At 30.7% G+C, this 16,154-nt stretch overlaps 2 long non-coding RNA genes across 2 annotated transcripts; both read right to left on the bottom strand.

Annotated features, from left to right (window-relative positions):
• Positions 1 to 5,542: 5,542 nt before the first annotated feature.
• LOC128669027 (uncharacterized) lies at positions 5,543 to 7,029 on the bottom strand. Its single transcript, XR_008404584.1, has 9 exons — positions 6,940 to 7,029; positions 6,755 to 6,849; positions 6,323 to 6,352; positions 6,193 to 6,219; positions 6,077 to 6,103; positions 5,978 to 6,001; positions 5,871 to 5,897; positions 5,760 to 5,783; positions 5,543 to 5,682 (listed from the first exon to the last, which is right to left on the bottom strand). It is a non-coding gene; the product is annotated as an uncharacterized LOC128669027 (long non-coding RNA).
• Positions 7,030 to 12,960: 5,931 nt separating this feature from the next.
• Positions 12,961 to 15,463, bottom strand: LOC106694180 (uncharacterized). Its single transcript, XR_008403318.1, has 4 exons — positions 15,418 to 15,463; positions 15,182 to 15,269; positions 13,146 to 13,181; positions 12,961 to 13,079 (listed from the first exon to the last, which is right to left on the bottom strand). It is a non-coding gene; the product is annotated as an uncharacterized LOC106694180 (long non-coding RNA).
• Positions 15,464 to 16,154: the final 691 nt, after the last annotated feature.

Raw genomic sequence — 16,154 nt, 5'->3', positions numbered from 1 at the left:
CTGGTTGCAAACCAGGAGAAAATATCCTTCATTGTACCCAAAAAAAACGGGGACTTGAAAGAAAAAAAAATGGTGCTACGAAATATCAATATTTGATTTTTTTCATCAGAAAACAATCAGCTCTTGTGTAACACAATTTTGTATTCATGAATAGTCAGTATGTAGATGAAGTTGATCGATTTTATTTTTTGATGTCTGTATATGAATAGACAGTAGTAAAAAAATAATAAAGATAAAAAGGGATCAGTGAATATAATTTAACTGACGAGCCGAAATAAAAACAGTGATAGCGAGGCATTTCACGCACGAGTGAGAACGTTTAGCAGATTCAACGTGCGTGCCGGCACTCGTGGCCTCACTGGCATCACCATCACTACCACCCCCTTAACCCTCTATATACTCACTCGTTTTCACTCGTTCACGTTTCTCCCCTCTGAAAAATATACCACTCGCTGACACCTGTAGCTTCCAACGTTATACGCTTCTACATACGTTACATATATGCCAGTCCAACCCCTTTCCTTCCTTTTTATTTCCTTTTGGTCTTTTACTTCCGACCCTGAGTCCAATTTCTCAGCCCAGTGTTTTTGGTACCTCGGAAAAATTGTTTCGATAAGATTGAGATCTAATGGCCATTGTCAGAAATAAAATTACTCGAATCGGGGCTCGGAAAGTAAAAAAAAATGGACTCTACAAGTGGTGGACTTTACGAGGCTTAAGATTAATCCCCATAATTACTCGTTATCATTTAAACGTAACCTACGGGTTTTACTTTTCTAAATGTTAACTCACTCCCTTTTTCCCAGGAGACCCCTAAGACTCGAATTTAGTTTTTTACAAGCAGGCTACGGTTTATAGGTTCTGGGTGGCAGCATGTCGGCCATTAAGATATTTATCAGGTGGTAAGAGAGGGTCATTTTTTAACTTTATAAACTCCCTCGTTTTAAACGGATGTCCGCCGGAAAATCAAAACCCCTCGATCTATCTTTACTACCCGCCCTCTGTTTACTGTGACTCATTTCTGTTACGGTAAAACTGTCTTTTAATTTTTTTTTTAAATCTTTATATAAGATCGCAATATTGATGAGACGATAAACTTTCTGACGGACACTGAATGCTGGATAGGAATGAAGAAAATTTTGATCAGACAACATCGCCCGCTGGGCTTCCGTTTGCTGGACAATGAAATTCGATATTTTAATTAGGGACAGCGGATTTTTTGATTGTGATGTAGGAAGTTTGGGGTGAAGGTTGAGAGGGTCAATTTTTATAATAGAAAGTCCAAATCGGAAATCAGTCCGGGCTCGATGGAACGACACTCGACCGGAAGTTATATTCACTAACATGTTTTTCAAGTGTCATTTAAACTTGTATGCAAAAATAATAACAAAAAGTCTTTCATTAATTTTTTTTTGAGTTAATTAATATTTTTACGAAAAAAGTTTTCAATAATAACAATAATTATTATTTATTATTAATTATTTAGTTTTAAAAAAAAAAAATAAAAACAAAAAAAAAAGAAAAGAAAAAATTTCAAAAACCCAAAAGTGCACGCCTCGAACGCTGATGTTATGATTTGAAAAGTTAAATTTCAAAAAAATTTGAATTACCCGCGTTTTTTTTTTTTCTAAATTTTTCATGGTAATATAGGGAAAGGGGGCAAAATGGGCTGACATGTATATTACATATAAGCCCTCATTTCTCAAGCGTCCATTTTGCCCCACCTTCTCCGGAATATTCGGTAATAAAAGTTAACGAAAAAAGTCAACGAAAAAAATTCTGTTAAAACGTAAAATTTCCGGTTTTAACAGAAATGATTTATTATGAAAAAAAAGAGAAGGATTGAGGGATTTTTGAACGTAACCTCTGCATAATTCTGAAAATTGTAAAAAAAAAAAAGTCGTTCTCGAAATTCCGTACCATGACTTTTTTAAACCACAGACTAATGTACATCCATGATAAATTTTTTTTTATATTAATATGTATCATATAATTTAAAAAAAGTATCAGGCTTATTCATTAGTGTTCCCGCTTTGTAAAAATAATATTCACAGTTTATAGTGTGAAGAAATGACGTTACTTTGACAAGTCGGTTATAAAGGACAATCTTTCCACTTCGCGTTTGAGGCATGCAAAAAAAAATTTAATTTAAAAAATGTACTTCGCTAAAATATTAATTATTCAAATAAACTTAACACTCATAAATTTAATAAAAGCCGCAGTTGATAATTGATTTGTATGAGTGATTATGAAAGGGTCGAGTAATTCATAGCAGGTCAATCAAGCTACGCGCCGTAGCCAATTTCACGGTGAGGATGCTGAGCATCTGCCCGAATATACATTTCCCTCCGTTTGAAGATAGTTAAAGGGTATCTAATGTAAGGGAGCTTACTGGAGGAGTGTAAGGAGGAGCATCATCGGGTGACCTTTCGTTAATCACCAAAGGCTGTCTGAGTTTGGAGAAACTGCGTGAGTGACCGCACCACTGTCTTGCTCTCTTTGCATCTGATCCACTGGCTCTACTGGCTGGCTGTGATGCCAAATAGTATAGACTGAGACTAGTCCGACTATTCACTATCACCAAGAAGCTAAACCCGTTCGATGATACGGGCTCAAACGTCTCACGGTCTGTTGCGGCCACGACCGTTTTAACGTCCGTTCTAACCACAGAATATTCGATTTTACCTCTACACCGCAGTCTACAGTCGTTAACCGCCACCACCACCACTACCATTGGAGACTGGAGACGTTAATTGCAATCTCCAGCCAACCGAAAAGTCATACACGGCTGTCCTCAGGCGAAAATCCAAGTCACAAGTCTAAGTGCTTCAATCCTCATGGTATTAAATATATATATATAACCTAGCCTATAACCAATATATATATATATATATATATATATATATATTTATGTTAAAACACGAAGATTTAACATATAGAAATATTTTAGCCTCAGGCTTATGTACACTTTCTAACTGATATTAATTAAATTCGCGTATTTAGTGTTAATGGTTAATTAGTTCAATTTAAGTCAGTACTTAATGTTAAAAAAATTTACTAGTTAATCATTTTTTTTTTTTTTTTTTTTTTTTTTTTTTGTAAAATGCACAAAATTACTTTTTAGTAAAACGTTAACGATTGAAGTATAAATTTTAGAATTTTTCGAATTTTATTTCTTTGGGCACGGAGAGAAAAGAATAGTAATGATTAGCATTCTACATAGTAACAAGACTAATTTTTTGTAAAATGGTAAATAATGATGTAGAATAGGATTGATTAGCATTTTTCTGGTAATAATAACTATGTTACATTGAAGCAAGTAAAATGGTAAAAATCGCTATCTAGCATGGGAATCAGGGCTATGTAGAATGCTACTCAGTCCCATGCTTCAATAGCTGTCATTACAGTTCAGTAAATATATATAAGACAACGAAGTAAACAAACCAAGTAAATAAATTGTTTATTACTAAATATTCAAATTTTTAAAATTATTCTTTATCTTTTATCAAAAAATGATATTTCATTATGAGCAGTATTTTAATTATTTCAATAGACTTATTAAATTTCTACATATATTTAAAGTAACTTGAGTTATTTATTGAGTCATAACCTTATTTACTAAATATAAAATAAATAAAAGATCGTAAATGTTGCTAGGTACCATGTAGTCGTGTCCATTTACATAGTTCTCTCGTCTATAAATAATAATAATAATAATAATAATTAAAATTACTTAATAATAACTACTGATTTATTACGAACTAAATAATACTAATTAAAAATATTCATATAAATATTTCATTGTAATTTTTTCAAATCTCGATTAGTTAAAAATTTAAAAATATCTCTCATAAAAGTATTTGGAAGTTCCATTTCATTGAAAAAATTAGTTAATTTAATAGCATCGAATAGCAATTTTCTTCTTTCTAATGCTCTTTTCAAACGATAAATTATCATTCCAGCATATAGCGGAAAAATAGATTGAATGTTGCAAGGTAAAATAGTACGATCACTAACACGTTTTAAACTTACAGCTAACTTGTGTCCACATTTACTATAAAAAATACGATGAAATGTAACATTACTTTTATCAACATATGTTATCTTCATTTTTTCAATTTCGCTTACGCACTGCTCGCGTAATTCACCAAATATTTCACGATTTACTATTGCTAAATTTTCTTCATTGACATAAAAATTCGCCGCACTCAATTTCGCAATATGTTCTGTATATGCGTCAATAACTTTTTTTGCATAGTCACGATCAAAAGGTTTTAACCAATATGCTATATTACCTCTAATATTTTTTAAATTAATATCAATACCAGCATTAAGAAGTTGCCTTATGATTTTATTGTCGTTTCTATAATACCAAAATGCGTAATGAAGAGCTGAATAAAATAAAATTTCACACGTGTAAAGAAGAAAAGATATCAAATCCAAAATTTTTTTAAGGGCTCACTTTGTCCTTAATTTTTTATTTTAAAATTTTAATGGACGCAGAATAACACCAAGAAAATTTCACACCCCAATTCACACCAAGCAGACTTTAAAGTCCTCGGGGACCATTTTTTACACCAAAAATTTTTTACTTTTATTTTTATCAAATTTATTTGCCATAAATTAGAATTTTGAAAAAAAAAAAAAATAATAAATAAATTGCATAATTTATTTATTTTAAATGAATACTATTTTCGTAGAGTATATGAAATTTAATATCAGATATTTTATCTCAAATAGTGGACCATAAATAAATGTCAGAATTTCATCAGAAAATTGTTAGCACATTTATTTATTTATATTCTAGATACACATGAAATAATTTGAATATTCGTGATAAAATAGATGGTCAGAAGTAGAGAGAAATTAAACAAAAACTTTAGATGGAGATTAAATATTTTGTGTGCTAAGTAATCAGGTCTCGGATTGGTTATAACGATTTTGGTGTATATCATGGTTGATAGCACCTCACGCATATCGTTTGTTGGTTTTGCGGTATACCATTAGCGTTGCACTTGCTTTTACTACTACCGCACTAGTCTGTACAGTGAATTCCCTCTTTCTCGGCCCCTCTACCAGTTGACCTCAACCTCTTTGCCGTTATCATCTCGAGGGAAAATTCGGAGCGCGGTATTTTCCACAGCTTACAGACCGCTTACTAACATTCGCGTTCACCTTTTACTCGGGTATCGAAATTACTATTACAATGCGACATTTATTAATTATTTTTATATAACTAATTTTTAATAAAAGCTCACAATTAATCACCCCCCCTACCCCATCGCTACCAAAAATAAATTTGAATAAATTAAAACGAATAAAATAATTTATGACATTTTTTTATTAGATTAATATCGAGATATTTATTAATCGATGAAATACATTATGTTATATGCAGCAAATTTAGGAACCTAAAAAAATATTTTTTGAAAATCTATTGAACTTCAGTTGATGAAATAAATATAATTAATTTTGAAACTGAATCTTATTCTTTGTTATTAAATTTTGAAACATATATTTTGTATACTATAATGTTGAGAGATAATTTCATATCTTTAAATTTGTTGAAAAAAATGATAGATTTTTATTTCATTAAATTTTTTGATTTTTAAAAAAATCCATATTAATCAACAAATTATCCTTTGGAAGTAAAGGTAGTGGCCCCGTGTTTCTAATATGAATCTTAAAAAAAAAGAAATCTCATTTATATTCAACTCTTGCTATTGTTTACTAATAGTCACAAAAAAAATAAAAATTACCTTCACTGGCTTAACGTGTCATATCTTGGGTTTCAGTGGAAGGAAATGATAAAATGAATTTTATTAAATGTTTGGATTTTCATTAAAGAATATATAAAAAGAAAAAATTACCCTGTGGTGGGGGTGGAGGTCCCATACCTTTATGGAACATTAAAATGATTTTCATTCATAATATTCAACGCTTGCTGGTTTCTGTCAATTGTCATAAAAAAAATTACCTTCTTGAGCTGAACGCTTCATGCCTAGGTTTTTATTGAAAAAATAATTTTATTAAATATTTGGATTTTCATTAAAAAATATAAAAAAAAATAAATTACCCTTTGATGGTGGTGGTGGAGGGCCTCCTTTATGGAATATAAAAAAAATTTTAATTCATAGCATTTAACTCTTGTTCTTTTTCATTAAATGTCATACAAATCCAAAAAAAAATTACCTTCTTGCGGTGATCGCTTCTCCATGTCTTCATTATGAATGAAAAAAATAAATAAATAAATTATCATTAGTTTTGTTGATATTTTCATAATTTTCGGATGTTTATCAATAAATATAAAAAACAAAATTACTCTCATGAAGTCCCCGTGTCATTTGTACATCTTGATTAAAAAAACTATTGAAATTACTCAAATTCTTGTCCAAATATTGATACTATTCATTATAAAATACAAAAAAAAATCTGGAATACCCTATTGACTTACAGGTCAACCTTAAAATTTTTCGCTGTCAAATTTGAATTAAATTTTTTTTTTTTAGTACACACCTTCAGTTAAAATATTAATGATCTCTTTAATTTTGTTGTAAGTAAATGGATTTATCAAGTCATCAATTTAACGCAAGCAGATTTTTTTTTTTTTTTTTAACAGAAAAATCGTTATTTTTAAAAAATTCATATTATGAAAAATTTTCGCCTAATTTTTTAAATCTTCCGAATTATTTTTTCAATAAATTTTGTTAACATTCTGCTTAGTTAATATTCAAAATAAAATTATCTTATTTACCTGCGGTCACACTAGCGACCAACAGAGTAATTGCAAACATCATCAAATAAATCTTCATGATTGTTTGGTTTTGATTAATTCTTCTTTAATATTTGCTGTTAAATAAATAGAAAAAAAATAAAAATTTTTAATTTTTCACAAGTACCCCATTGTTTCATCGAAGAAACAAAAATTTTATAGCATACATAAAATATTTTTTTTGTAGAACAAAGTATAATAATGAATAAAAATATTAGATAGGAAAAAAATTAATTATCAACTTATCTCACAGCAAAGAAAAAAAAAATTAATAATTTGAGGTATCACTTAACGTGTTTATATACTCACGCGTTTTAAGGCCATTGCAATTATATTGATAACTTTTTCTGACCACGTCAGTTTAGCAAACCTTGTCACTTGGTTACGTTGTATGCTCTGGAAAATTTCCATTTTCATGATAATTTTGTCCGTTGCCATAATTGGACTATGATAATAATATCATAAGCTGATATCGAAATATGTCGCAGCAGACGCGTCGTACATAATTCTTTATCTATAATTGAAGGAAAAAAACATTACTTCAACATTTAAAATGTATTCAATTTACTTAATTTAAATATTAAATAATTATAGTAATTTGTCTCGAAATATCACTTTACATACCTAAACATATTTATGTCAATTTTATAATTATAAAAAATTATGATAGAAAAATAAGTCTCGATACTAATCTATAATTTTACTATTTATTTATTTATTTTTTAAATTTCCCGCCATAGGAAAATTTTGAATTTTCGAGTAAAAGAGAAGTTATTAATATATTTTTTTACATGTAATACATTTTTTTTTCTGATTTCCATGCGTGGATTTTTTTTAAACCGATTTAATACCGGTATCTTAACACCGCCTACACCAGTGTAATTTCATTTTAACACCACGTAGTGTCCATTTTTAACAGCCCTCTTTTTACAGTGTAGGAATCTATTTTGTATATTTTCAAGACTATGTCCGTGTCTGTAAATATTCTAAAATTTTTGAATAGATCAAGTGGTCCGTTTTACCCACCTTAAAAAAATTTTTCAAAAATATTCCGTCTCCTCAATTTCATGTAATTCTCCTCGAATAAATTCTTCGTTTAAAATTTTGTTGCCTATCATCAATCTTACAATCGTTTCTATTATGAACAGACATAAAATAATATATTTAAAAAATATCTTGCGTATATAATTAAATTTGTTTTTTTAGCAAATCTTCTTTGTATAAATAAAACTTCTTACTCCTGGTAGAGTATTATATTCTTAGGTGTGGTTATATTTTTACAATATTATTTATGATATTAATTTTGTGCGGTAGGTTGTACTGCGGTAACTGGCTGGTGAGAAGTCCGCTGGGGGTTGTAAAGCGTAGCTAGATCTTTTCTCTCAAGTTAAAGTCTTCTCTACTCTTCCTCTCACTTTTGTGATATCATTGTCTCAAGACGAAAGAAAGAGCTTTGATAGTCTTTGCTGTAGTCTTTCTTGCGTAGGCGAGAAGCTGAAGAATGCGTTGGTACTAGTGGTGGTGTTTAAGGAAAAGAGGGTTTGGGCAAGGTGCCGTGGTTAAGGGGATATAAATAAAGGAATAGTAACACTTTCTCTCTTAGACGAGAGAAGTCGCCGATTTATCTCTTACTTTAAACATTTTTTTTTTATTTCCTTTCTCTTCTACTGAATGCACTTTAAGGAAGTCACTTGGTCTCTTTGCCACTCTTTTCTCTGCCACAGAGTTAAAGTAAAGCTCGACTCGAACTGAGTTAAAGAGTGAAAAGGAACTACGGTGAGAAGCTGAGGAAACGAGGACTAGGGTTGTGAGCTCGAGGTGTCTAAGGGAAATCTTGACGCTCGACGCGCTTGTCGGACCAAGGGAAAACCTACAAGAGAATGAGTACCCACTTGTTCAGACACTTTTCTTTACTTAATTTATACTAGTTATTTTACTCAAGAGATTTTACTTACGAACAAAAAAAAATTGTTTTTATTTAATTTAATGCTTGGAATTTTTTTTTTTGTTTCGTAATAGTCGTAGTAAAAATCATTGTCTTTTTGTTAAGTTAACTTCAGTATTTTGCGGGATTTGTATTACGGATTTTTAGTTGTAAGAATAGGGTTAAAAAAGTTAATCAGTTACCGTATAAGTAGATCCCTATTAGATCAGTCAAGTTTATTTTCGAGGTTAGGTTTCGAACGCTGGTTCCTCGGGCTTCTAGACAGACTAGCTTCTATCCATTGGGCCATTAAGTGGTAACGTTATGTAGTTTATGTATTTTTTAGCAATATCAAACTACTCTAGCGAATCCGAATTACGGTAAATTACCGTTGAATACCGTAATTTACAGTATTCAGAAGAACTATCGTAAAATCTGGTAGTTTATGATAAAATTGCGGCAGTTTGCCGTAAAATTTGCGGATATACTGCGATATTCAACAGTAAGTGCGATATTTTACCTAAAATGCTGTATTATATCTAAATTACCGTAAAATGTGGTGAATTTGCAGTAAATTACGATATTTTGCGGTAAAATTAGGTAATTCACCGTAATTCGGATCTCCTACTGTAGATTAGCTCACATACATGCAGTTATTTTTTGCGATACGGAAAAGAAATTCACTTGAATAGTTGATGGAAGAAATCATATTTCTTTGTTATTTTTTTTTTTTTTCGAGATAATTTATTATTGACCTGTTTTTTAAAAATTCTCGCCGATTCTTACTTTAATTGAACAAAAATAATATTTTTGGAGGGTTAATATAAATATTTTAAGTATGACATATTTGAGTCTTGATTATCAACTCAAATTTTAGTTCAATTTTATTAACAACTAAAAATCTTAAAAAATAGAAAAATTTATTTCACCAAAATTACATTCTGAATAACAAAGTTATATTTGATGCTGTACTTTTGACATCTGGTTTCATTACGTAAAAGAAGCCCACTAATGACTTGTCACTCATACCCCACATATCTTCAGATGATAGCATAATCAGACGCAGCAAGCTGATAGCACAAAGCCTACGTTGATGATACAGAAGAACGTGTGTGCTTGAGGATATTGTGTCGTTAGCTACGACAAAGATGAGGGTACAGAAAGAGCAAGTACCTCCAAAGAGAAAGACCGCGTTGTTCATAAGAGAGGGTTAAATGGAGCCACAGGTAGATAAAACATGCTTTGAAAATCACAAGACTTGCCTACTGCTTTTGAAGTCAACTCACTTTTGATCATTCGCCCTTGATTTGAAAACTTGTCATCTTTTAGCTGACCAAGTATTTTTTTCTAAGACAATAACTACCATATAATGAAATATTTCCATCAATAACACAAATTATTGTCATAATTTGAACCCTCTTTATATTGAAGACAGTCGTAAGTATTTGGGTAAATGGGTCAGAAACATCCAACGTTTTTCCGAGCCATCGAATCCGACCGCGGGTCAAATTGGGCCCCGGCTCAACCAAATGGCCCGCATCTAATACGACAACTAATATTTCCCCAATAAAAAGAAACAACAAATTATCGATACCAGAAACAAAATATTTATCATAACAAATAGTATATATATATATGTACTTAAGAAATGCAATGAATTGGGGTTCGGAGACAACATAAGGCAGAGCAAGATATAATATTTACTTGACTTTGAGTATCTTAGGGATTCCACGATTTTATTTTTAAGCCGAATACTATCAAGGGGAAAGACAGTTTAGCTTCATCCCGTGAGTTTAGTGGCCTCGTAAAATGCAAGTATATAAACCAACTCAATAATAAGACGTAACAGACCCCACCGCGTCAAACTTTTTATCCATTGGTATTATTAAAAAAAAAAAAAAAAAAAAAAAAAAAAACAATGGAAGAAGAGTAATATAATGATGATTATAACTATGATTGCGTTTTTTCATGGTCGCCATGTAAATTTTAAACATAAATATTTTTTACGATATTAATAAAGGCAATGTCATGAATTCACATAATCCATAAATGCCCAGAGGTTATTCTAATAGTGTGTAGACATAGAGCATCGAAATTTCGTAGACCTAGTCAATTTTACAGATGAACGGACCGGAATTCGGGTATCCATAGTTGGCAGTGTTCGGTTGCTGTGGATCGTTGGATTAACACGGTCTCTAGTTTTGAATTCGCGAGCTATTTCTGGACCGTGGGCATTCATGATGGCTCGGTATAGTTAAATATATATATATAGATGTATAGTAAGTTCATATAGATTTAGCTGAAGCAGAAGTAGGAAGAGAAGAGGTCGGGAAGATAACGTAGCATGCCTTAGAATGGGATGAATAATGAAGTAACTCGCGCCTTGGCCGGAAGGCCAGAGGAAGCTGTCCCAACCGAGGAGTAGCTCGACAACCCTCTAACTCAAACCAGTCCTCCACGAAGTGAACCAGCCTTATTCTCATTCCATCTCACTCTGGCTGAGATTAGCCGTGAATTATGGCGTTAAGATCACATCTAATTGTATCAGTCCACCCTGTTATCTATCTATCCATCTGTAACCCAAATGGAGGAGTTAACTTGGTTATTCTCTTCGCCCACTGGTGAGCATTTCTGGGTGAGCCGAGCAATGCAGAGCTCCTTCCGTCTCTTACACGCCATTGACCCGAACCTTTAACTGCAGACCCAAGTCTCCATCGATTTACCTAATCTTCAGAGTTGTCTTACATTACTAACTGCCAGAGGAAAGACAAGACGACGCTATTACGATCTACAGATCCAACCGGTCCTTTATAGTCCTATTTAGAGTGTATTCTATAATTCCAAATTAAGATGAAGATGAGGATGAGTATAAGTATAAGACGGAATGATACTCTGCCTTAAAAGCTTTAAACCCAGAATTGAATAATTTTGGTTGGATGTCAGCTTAAGGTCCAAATGGAGATATATTAGAGGGTCCTCGATGATCACTGAGCTGCGTTACTAATCAAGACGCATGATTACAGGCCTGAGTATCCTCTAACCCTTTGCCCTTCTGTCAGTACTCTATACATTAGATCAAGATTACGGCTTTTTTTTAACCAATATGCAAATGGCTTGATCCGAAATTTTCTTCATTTCGGGCAATGTTTTGATTGCTTACGAGCAATTAATTATTATTGTGGTCTGATTATGATAATTCGGCGATTAATTAGCGAACGTGTTAATGAAAGCACTGGAGCAAGACTTAGTTCAGTCTACGTTCAAGACTTGGATATTCTCAGAGAGAAAGAGAGAGAGGTATCTTATGTTTGAGGTTTGGTTAACCAAGTTAGCACAACCCCAATGTATCGTGTTAAATTATGCTCAATGTCGAAAGGGTGCCACATGTGTTCATTTGTGATAACCTCATTATTACTCATATCATTTACAATCTCATTTATTTCGTCATAGTTCTGCTGACATCTTATTGAAATAAAAGTTGTTTAGTTAGAAATTTTATTTCTCAACAAGTTTTATATTTAAAGTGGGTTTAAAACATGACGTGGAAGTTCATGTGTGTGACAGTTGTAGATTGAATTTCTTAATTTACTTCTTTTTGAATTAAGAAAGATGTAAGTCTGAAAAGTATGAAAAAAAAAAATGATAATAATTTTCGAAATATTATCAATAGAATTGCCAACTTTACTCGATTATAATTCAGAAGGGTGGAGCTCATCTACATACTAGTTTCCGGTCTGACGTCACGTAGAGATCGAAGTCATACGATGTCGGTAGAAAGTCGCGGAAAGAAAGGAGGGGGGGGGGTGAAAGCTAAAAGTATGAAGAAGAAGAAGAAGAAGAAGAAACGAACTTTGAAGTCAAATAAGTTGTCAAGACTCATTTCCATATGGGATCGAACCATTTAGCGCAAACATTTTTTCCATAAGCTAAAAGCACCCAGTCAAAGAACTAGACGTCGCAGTAGTCCTCTAACTTACAATTTAAATAAAAGCAAATACACGTACGTCGTGTCTCATTCCTGGTCTTTGCGCTTTTTTTATTTTTTATTTCCGTCCCCTTGGCACTTTATGCCGTCTGAGTCGTGAGCCCGAGCCATCTCGGGACAACTTTTCAATAGATTATACAAAATATATGATGATACTGTATTCTAATAAAAATTTAGTATTACTTAATTAACTTATAAATTAAGAAAAAGTGGAAAAATTTAAAAGATTCATGTTTTATAAATTTTGGGTGATTCAAAAATAAATGACACAATTTTTAAGTTTTTTTTTTTATTGGACTGATTTTTGCATATTATTTATCAGTTTTATTTAACATCATACTACTTTTTAGTAGATCTTCTATGATGATCTCCAGGTTATGAAAATCAATGTGCTGGAGCTGCAAAAATTTTATTTTGTTAATATTTAAAAAATTTTATTATTTCTTAATAAATAAAAAAATTACCATTTCCAGCCCCTCGTTTTACCGGTGATGGTTTTGCTATGAAAATAAATATATATTCAATAATGTATAAATTGAGAAAGAAAAATAAATTAATTTTATAATTTTTCATTAAACTATTTTTGTATTAAATAATAATCAGGGTCAAAAATTAGATCTGATTTTAGTGTAACTGGACTACTTTTGGTCTGTATTTGAAGTTGATCTATTTTTGAATTTTTATGAAAATTCTAAGCTGTTTTTGATCTAAAGATAATCAAAAGCAGGCTGAAAAAAAATAATACGCAGAAAAATTCTAATTTTGGTTTGAATGAAAACAAAAGCAGGCAAAATATTTAGAGAAAAAGTCTGATTTTGACCTACAGGCGATCGAAACTAGACTAAAAATTATTGAAAACAAGCCTGGAAATAGTCTAAATGAGGAATAGTTTGTGCAAAATTTGATTAAATTTCCCTCGTTAGTTAAATAAAAATAAGAAGTGAAATAAAAAAAAATTAATTTAAATTTTCATTCCATTTAAAACCGATCAAATTTTCCAACCCGGGTATTTTTATTCAATCCAGACCAAAATTAGACTTTTTCTGCGTATTAATTTTTTTTAGTCTGTTTTTGATTATCTTTAGATCAAAAACAATTTAGAATTTTCATAAAAATTCAAAAATTGATCAACTAGTTTAAATGCTGGCTAATCAGTCCAACTGCATGAAAATGAATTTTTGATTTCAAAAATTTGTAAAAAAAAAAATTTTTTAACAAGGAATTTCCATAAAAAATTTTTATTCTTATTGTGTTCTATAATTAACATTTAACTTTTCAACTCAAACTAAGATAGTTTTTTGTGTAAAAAATTTGTAATTTCAAAAATTATTTAATTGTCCTCATAATTTTTGATACTCGTTATTATAATAATGAGGTACAGTGGGATACTACTGATAATATTCAAATATCATAAACGTGACAACTTCATTTCTACATAAATGTACATTAGGGTGTTTCAAAAAATAACAAAATTTTATTTTCTTCTCAGAACCAGGTTCAAAAGTTTAATTTAGATATAAAAATACGCCTGTGAAAATTAGAGTTCTTAATATTAGCATTAAGGGGTTCCGCATCGCACTTTCCTATTTTCCATAAGAATAAAACGGAAAAAATTTGTTTGCCGTCTTCTGATTTTTATAACTAGCTAACGGTGCGCTGTAGGAAAAATCTACTAGCATAATTTTGTAGAGAATTAAATGCTCTACAAAAAAAGTCTCTTATCATTTTTCGATAAATCCATCTGTTCAAAAGTTATTGAAGTTTGAAGTCAAATTTATAGTAAATTTTGAGATTTTTCACTTTTCCGGCGAAACTATCAGACTTATCACAAAATGTCACAGAATCTCTTTTGTAGACAATTTTATTCCTTACAAATTTTCTCTCATAAAGTTTTTTAGAATTCCGAATTGGCTTCTAGTTATTTCCATTTTAATGTTAATCTTCTGAAATTTATCAAAACACTCCTTTTTTTGAGAGTTTGGTATTAAAATGGAAATAACTAGAAACCAATTCGGAATTCCAAAAAACTTTATGTGAGAAAATTTGTAAGGAATAAAATTGTCTACAAAAGAGATTCCGTGACATTTTGTGATAAGTCTGATAGTTTCGCCGGAAAAGTGAAAAATCTCAAAATTTACTATAAATTTGAGTTCAAGCTCCAATAACTTTTGAGCAGATGGATTTATCGAAAAATGATAGGAGACTTTTTTTGTAGAGCATTCAATTCTCTACAAAATTATGTTCGCAGATTTTCCCTACAGCCCATCGTTAGCTAGTTTTAAAAATCAGAAGACGCCAAAAAAATTTTTTCCATATTATTCTTATGGAAAATAGGAAAGTGCAATGTGGAACCCCTTAATGTTAATATTAAGAACTCTAATTTTCACAGGCGTATTTTTATACCTCAATTAAATTTTTGAGCCTGGTTCCGAGAAGAAAAAAAAATTTTGTTATTTTTTGAAACACCCTAATGTACATGTATATTTATATATTTATTTACTTGCGCTTGCACTTGCAACCAAAAGAGCAAATACGAACATCATCATATATATGATCTTCATGATTGAATTTTATTTTTTTCCTCTTCTCTATTCGACATGAAAAAAAAAAAAAAAACAAACAAGTTATAAGTTAGATTTAATGTAAACATTAATAATGCAGTGTTATAATTTTATTTCTAATATATGACAAAAATATCTCTAAAAAATAGAAGAAAATAATTTTATTAATACTTACAGCAACAAGAACAGAAATTAAAGGATAATTTGAAATTTCAAATGACTGCTTATATACATTTATGCTGTCATTTCTGCAATTAAATTGATAATATTTCCGTTTGCAATAGAATAAAAAAAAAAGAAAAATAATTATAATAAAATTTACATATGCAAACTTCCTTATCTATTTAATAGACATTTCGAAAATTGAATGTCATTGGTCGAGTACAAAATATTTATTTTTCTATCATTTCTTATCATCAAGGAGAACGAGTCGATACTTAGTAATTTGTTTGTTTTGTATCGAGTTACGGAAAACGAAACAAATATATTATAAAATATTATTTTGTAAAAATGAAAGGCTGCATGGAGAGAAATAGTGCTTTTAATAATTTAAAAAATGAAATATCAATTGTCATTTTTTTTTAATATTATATTTTTTAAATTATTAAAATCACTATAACTCGGAAACTATGGACTTAGCGACTTGACTCATAGGGTTTTTTTTAAGGGAATAAAATTTCCTATAAAATTCCCATTAACATTTTTGGTGTGCATTCATTGGTTTACGTTCTGCAAGCCAATAGAGGTCAATTTCATACGAAAAATAACTTCCTCAGCGGGCATCAGTGAAACAGCTGGAATTACAGCTAAGTTACTGTGGGCATTTTCGAAGAACACCAAATTCCCTACAATTTGCGACCAAAACCACGTTGATGTCATAAAATGCAGCTGAGTATTAGAAAGTTAAAAAAA

This window comes from Microplitis demolitor, chromosome 2 (genome assembly GCF_026212275.2).
Source record: "Microplitis demolitor isolate Queensland-Clemson2020A chromosome 2, iyMicDemo2.1a, whole genome shotgun sequence".
NCBI lineage: Eukaryota > Metazoa > Arthropoda > Insecta > Hymenoptera > Braconidae > Microplitis > Microplitis demolitor.
The sequence above is the reverse complement of the archived record's forward strand: the minus strand, read 5'-3'. Positions and strand labels throughout refer to the sequence as shown.